The following is a 6953-nucleotide window of genomic DNA, read 5'->3' on the forward strand; positions in this document are numbered from 1 at the left end:
AAATTGATCTGTTCGACAGGTGACATTGTCGCAGAATGAAAAATAAAGTTAATCCGGATTGAAGGTTCAGATACTAGCAAAACCATCTCCTGCGTGTATGTGATCGTCTCTTGCTCTTGTTGTTGTCCTCAAGAAGCTAATGGTTTGGTTTAGTTTCTTTTATGGGGATTTAACGTCCCGAAGCTACTAAGGCTATGAGAGGCACCGTAATGAAGGGCTTCTGAGATTTCGACCAACCGGGGTTCTTTAACGCATCGCACAGTACACGGACCTCTAGAAATTCGCCTCCATCTAAATGCAACCACCACGGCCGGGATCGAACCGGCGCCTTTCTGGTCAGCAACCGAGCGCCATAGCCACTCAGCCACCACGGCGGCTTAGAAGCTAATGACACGTTGTTGTTATTGTTGGCCTCATAAAATGGCATACACCCACAAGGGACATCCTAGTGCGAGTGCTCATCATCGTCGTCTTCAACGCCGCATGCACAGCCTGGTGCGAGAGCTCCGTCCCGCGGCATTGCCCTCTCATCGCCGTCTTCTATGCAGCACTAATCCAGATGTTCAGACCCGAGCAAAAAAATCATTTGCTTTTCCGCTAAAAAAAAAGGACAGAAAACTGAATCAGTCATCATGTGCGTACCTCATTTTAGTCATTCAAGCATGAAAAATTCGTAAAATCAGCTGGCAAACAAAAGCCCGTGCTTTCGCTCTGAATCGAATGTTGTAAACATAATCTGTGAATTTTTCACCAATAAACCACTCATCCCGTCACTATGAGATCTCCATTAAATATGTAACGCTAATTGAAACTGTTTGGCAGTAATGCAGCCGAGTTTAATATGTTTAGATTACTGGAATTAATTTGTGTTTCATAACTACGTCCGCATTGGAAGAGTACCTACACGTTCTTGTGCACATGCACGCGCATGCGAAACAGTCATACCGGAAGAGAAAGAAGTGCCGATGGCTCGAGCAGAGCTGTAAACAGCGAAAAGAACGTGAAGCGGCGGACGCCATAGCCTCAGTCCCCGAGAAGAAAAAATCCAAGAAGGTGTGGGTTTCGATGTTTCGCCGTCCGGGGGAAGATGACATCCCCGATAACGTCTGGCAGCCCTTGTGGAACGCCATACAAGGTATCCAGGCGAACTGCTCGGATGGTGAGCGATTCGACGAGCTGTACCGCAGAGCCTACACCATGGTGTTCCACGGACAAGGGGCGACACTCTACGGCGGCCTGCGCGAAGCGGTAGTTGAGCAACTGGTGAACAACGTGCGGCCAAGGATCGTGGCCTCCGCTCAAGACACCTTCCTGCAAACACTAAACAGCGCTTGGAACGAACATCAGGCCAAGATGAAAGTGATGGACCACTTTGCCTTGCATATGGACTCCGTGTACGTACCGCAGAACGAAGAGCATAGTGTGTACAACTTGGGCAGGGTTATTTTCCGGGACGAAATAGCCCGCCACGTTGACATACGGGATAAGCTTCGGGATGCATTGCTTCACATGATAAACCGCGAGAGCATGGGCGAGAACGTCGACAGGGTTCTGATCAAGGACACTTGTGAGATGCTGGGAAAGCTTGGTATTGATAATTCAGTCTACGAGCAAGACTTCGAGCGCCAATTTCTGGCGCAGACCGCAAGTTTCTACGCCCTGGAAAGTGAGAAGCACCTTGCTAAAATGACGGCGATCGCCTACGTCGACATGGCGGAGCAGCGTATCAGCGAAGAGGTGGAGCTGGGAAAGGAGTGCCTGAGTGTTTCCACCCAACGCCTCATCAGACATGTGGTCTACGAGGAGCTGGTCGCAAACCATGTCAAGAAAATCGTGGATATGGAAGGCTCGGGAGTTGTACACATGCTGGTACACAAACAGGTGGAGGGACTAGCTCGCGTGTTTCGTCTGCTTAGTCACACTAAGAACGGCCTGGAAACATTTTTAGATCGTGCGAACACGTACGTGCGGGAGCTTGGCAGGTCAATTATGACGGAGGACGGTGACGAGACAGACTCACTCTGTATTGTAAAGAAGCTTCTGGATCTTAAGGACCAATTTGACCACCTACTGCACAGCTCTTTTAATGGCGAGCGCCTGGTGAAGCAGATGATCGATGCCAACTTCGAGTACTTCCTCAGCCTCAACCGTAAGTCGCCCGAGGATCTGGCCTTGTTTGTAGATGACATACTGAGTAACAGCATAAAAGAAATGACTCGCCACCAGCGAGAGCAGCTCCTCGACAAAACGGTCGCGATCTTCCGGTTCCTGAAAGACAAAGACCTTTTCGAGAGCTACTACAGGGAGCACCTCTGCATGCGGCTGCTACTTAACGAAGGCGTTTCAGAGGATGCCGAAAAAAGCATGATCTTCAAACTCAAGGCTCAGTGCGGCCGCATGTTCACGTCAAAACTTGAGGCCGTGCTCAACGACGTCGCTATCTCCAATACCATGACAGCGCAGTTTAAGACCATCTTGGCTTCATGTGAAATCGACTTGCATGAATTAGACCCGAATGTACGCCTGTTGACCAAGGACTCTTGGCCTGTCCCAGCGGTTACGCAGCAAATCAAGATTCCTGCTGCCCCCCGTGGTGTTTTTGAGACATTCAGGCTGTTCTACATGGCGAAGCACAAGGCCCGGAAGCTGACTCTGCAGCCACAGTTTGGCTCGGCGGAACTGAGTGTGTTCGACGAGGACAACGAGCTGTCCATGTATTCTGCGTCCCCACATCCTTCCAGTGACGCACACACGTACACCATCCTGGTATCCACGTACCAAATGTGCGTTTTGATGCTCTTCAATGACCGCGAGAGGATCCCGTTCGAGGACATAGCCTACAAGACTGGCATTCCCGAGGAGGACTTGGTGAACGTGCTTCTGTCGTTGTCAGCAGGAAAATCCAACGAACGGGTGCTCGTCAAGGAACCTGAGGCAAATGACATCAAACGAGGCCAGGTCTTTGCAGTGAATCACTCTTTCGCTCCTGAATCTCGCCAGGTGAAGATCGTGTTGCTCGCCGCCCAGAGGAAGAACGAGGCGAATAGGAACGAGGCGGTGGCAGGAAACGTGATCAGTGGAGAACTAAGGTTTCAATTGGACGCCGCCATTGTGCGAGTGATGAAGAAACACCGGAAGCTCTCCTACAACGAGTTCGTCCCTGAGGTTATCAGCTTGCTGCGCATAGGGTTCATCCCTAGCCCCCATGAGATCAAGAAAAGGATCGAGGCCATGGAGAAACGAGAGTACATAAAGAGGGCTCTCGATGACGAGGACGTGTACACCTACGTGCCATGAAAGGGCGAGTGGCGCTCGTAGCGCGAGCTGGTCTCCGTCTTCAAGCAAAATCTCCTTCCAAAAATAAATTCCCCAGGTTTGCGCCACAGCCTTTTATATTTCCTTGTAGCTGCTGGGTGGGAGCCGCCGCAGTGGCTCAGTGGTTATTGCGCTCGGCTGCTGACCTGAAAGACGCGGGTTCGATCCCGGCCGCGGCGGTCGAATTTCAATGGAGGCGAAATTCTAGAGGCCCGTTTACTGTGTGATGAGAGTGCACGTAAAGAACCCCAGGTGGTCGAAATTTTCGGAGCCCATCACTACGGCGTCCCTCATAGCCCGAGTCGCTTTGGGATGTTAGACCCCCATAAACCGTAGCAGCTGGCTACGCGGAAGCAGCGTTGTGATGAGCGTCACACATTCATGCCGCACTTAATTATCGGCATTATATTCTCATGACGAATACTTTGCACTTATTCCGCTTATGAACGCAGAAAAATGGAAGAAGTAGAATAGAGGTGCAGTTCTTAGTGTTACTGCGTGCATATGAGTGCAGGCGGCTCCAACATGAAAGAGAATACGAATATTATTTGCGTTCAGTTCGTATTCCATAAGAATTAGAGGAAAGAAAACTTCCCCTTTTTTCTGTGTAGTTTTGTTCGGGATGCGTAATGGCCATGAGACATTTTCCACTTCAGTGTAGAAGTAGCAACAAAATTTCTTCTTTTTTTGTGCAAATTTACTGTTCCCTTTATTATCACAGCCAGACGCACAAACAGGCAGGTCTACAGAATGGTGTTTTGGTTTAGTTTATGCGGGTTTAACGTCTCAAAGCGACTCATGCAATGAGGGACGCCGTAGTGAAGGTCTCCGGAAATTTCGACTACCTGGAGTTCTTTAACAGACAGACAGACAGACAGACAGACAGAGAGAAAAACTTTATTCAGCAAGTGAGTTTTATGTAGACCCAGCTGGGTCCCTGGGCCACTGCGCGGTCCCGCACTGCATCAAGTAGGTCATGCCGGGACATGACGTCGGCAGCCCGAGTCACCGCAGCAAGCTGCGATGTTGGGTCTGCAGACATAAGCAGGACCTCCCAGTCCTCCCAGCTCGAGATGGCGTGCTGTCCCCGCGGAGGAGGGTCAGCAGGGCAGCCGAAAAGGATATGGGAGAGTGTGGCGTGGGGGTCACCACATAGAGAGCATGCAGGGGATGTGCCGCAATAGGGGGATAAAAGCTGAGGGGATGACAGAGAGCGGGTCTGGAGGCGTCTGAAGAGGATCTGTTGGGAGTGCGTAAGAGAGGGGTGGGGAGGAGGGTAAGTCCGACGGTCCAAACGGGGTATTTGCGTGAGCTCCGCAAAGGTGTGCGCCCGCTCCCTCGAGAATCCTGGATCGAGACTGTCCTGAGCCCGGCAAATCAGACCTCGGGCCAATTTATCGGCAGCCTCGTTTAAAGGATTCCCAGAGTGAGCCGGCACCCACTGAAGCTCTACCCTGCGCGGTAAATTTTGGGTAGGGGTGTTCAACAATTGCCAGGCAGGGGCGTGAATCCTGCCCCTGGCAAAGTTGGACAGAGCCGCTTTGGAGTGGTGGTAGTGGTTTTATTAAAAATAATAGTAAAAAGGAAGGAAAAGCTTTTTGCTAGCCCCGGCATCTGCCATCGATACTGAAGCACCTGAGCTGGGGCAGCGGAAATAAAGGACAGCAGGCAGAATGGAGAAATGAAATGAAAGAGGTGAGGGGACAGGAGTAGAGGACAGGGGGAGAAGTAATATGTACAAACTATTTACACAATAAGTAATGTGTCCAGGTTGTGCGCGTGATTAGTTCAGTTTAGAGAAATTAAATCACACACACGCGCACAGCACTGTGTAGGTTACAACTGGAGTGGGGCGTCCAGTTATTAATCGTTCAAGGTAGAACTCGCGGAGCGTTCGGTCACTGCGTGTAACTACCTGACGGAGAACAGACGGGACGTCAAGCCCGTGTGTTCGAGGAATGCACAGAGGCTCACCAAAGTTCGCTCACGAGTGCGCGCACTGCCCTGCGGCCACAATAGCGTCTTGATGGAGTCTGGTAGTATGTCCTGCGCCCTATAGGCCGCGAGCATATCGCGACGAGCATCGGCGAACGCGGAGCAGCGAAGGAGCAAATGTTCTAGTGTTTCCACTGCACCGCATCCGTCACACACATCACTCGTCGCGATTCCGTGACGCACCCGTCGTTCCCCGGGCCACACGCAGCCGATGCGCGCGCGGAGGATCATTGCACGTTGCGACCGTGTAAGTGCGCGACAGCCGGTGACACTGTCGATGCGCTCACCTCCCGCGATGCGTGGGTCGGGGTGCTGCTTTCGGAGATGGTCGTGAATGGCCGCACGCACGTCCTCCAGCGCAAGGGGCAGATCGCTGGCAGGTAGTTGGTGTGCAGCGGTCGCGAGGTCGTCAGCTTCTTCGTTGCCGGCGATGCCGCAGTGACCGGGCACCCACTGTGCACGCACGGCACAGCCTCTCTGCGCGAGGCGCTCGATGCGCGAGCGAATTTCCCGCACTAGTGGGGTACCGCGGCCGTTAGATTGCAGGCGGCTGAGGGCGGCGCGGGAGTCGCACAGCAGAGCACTCCTGGGCGGCGGAGGGCCGAGGGTGAGCAGCAGGTCCAGCCCGAGCCGGATCCCCATCAACTCCGCCGTGGTGGAGGAGCCCAGGAAGGTTGCGTGTTGCTGGCTGTGCAGTCGCAGGGCGGGGATGGTGGCCGCCGCAGCAAGGGAGCAGCTGTCGCGGGCCACTGAGCCGTCGGTGTACACGAGGAGATGGTCCTGGAGCTCCTCGTGTATGACGGCTCTGGCCAGCTGCTGCACAGCGCAGAGGGGTGTGCTCCGCTTTCCCGCGGAGCACACCCCTCTGCGCTGTGCAGCAGCTGGCCAGAGCCGTCATACACGAGGAGCTCCAGGACCATCTCCTCGTGTACACCGACGGCTCAGTGGCCCGCGACAGCTGCTCCCTTGCTGCGGCGGCCACGCTGAAGATGTATTGGGCGTCCGAATGTGCAAGGGCTAGGGCGATGGCGGTCTCCTCTGCAGAGGTGGCGGTAGAGAGGGCTGCCCTGAGCTGCTTTACCTCCTCTCGCAGAGCCTTCACGTCCGGGTCCTGGGAGGTCCTGGTGTTCGTCCCGGCAGCCTTGGAGGCCCATGTTGCAGTAGACGGGAGGGTCGTTTTCAGCGGAGGAAAGTCGTTCTTGTTAGTTTGCAGCGGAGGAAAGTCATCCTTTTTAGGGGGCATTGCCTTCTGGGGCGATCGGTTGCGTTGTTGGGCGGTGCGATTTCTAGCCATGCACGAGCCGGTGCCCGTGAGGTGCTGGCCTCCACAGAGAATGCAGGTCGGGGTGCAGGAGGGCACATCTTGCGGTACATGCTTGTCTCCGCACCGCGGGCAGAGACCAGTCTTGGGGTGCGGGCACATGTCATACCTATGGCCCGGCCGACGACAGTTCGTGCACGCGTCTGGACTTCCCTTGCACGGCGTGGATCTGTACACTACACTCATGTAGCGTATGGTATGCGGGACTGGTCCGTGCGCAAAGGTGATCAGAACGGAATGAGTCCTACCCATTCTGTGGGCTGCAATGATATCAGCATACGGGTTACGGGTTTGCACTGTAAAAAAATTCCGTACCTATAAC

At 53.7% G+C, this 6953-nt stretch overlaps 1 pseudogene; it reads left to right on the forward strand.

The window, feature by feature from the left end:
* The first annotated feature begins 1065 nt into the window (after positions 1 to 1065).
* LOC144116468 (cullin-3 pseudogene) lies at positions 1066 to 3309 on the forward strand (annotated as a pseudogene).
* Positions 3310 to 6953: the final 3644 nt, after the last annotated feature.

This window comes from Amblyomma americanum, chromosome 1 (genome assembly GCF_052857255.1).
Source record: "Amblyomma americanum isolate KBUSLIRL-KWMA chromosome 1, ASM5285725v1, whole genome shotgun sequence".
Taxonomy (NCBI): domain Eukaryota; kingdom Metazoa; phylum Arthropoda; class Arachnida; order Ixodida; family Ixodidae; genus Amblyomma; species Amblyomma americanum.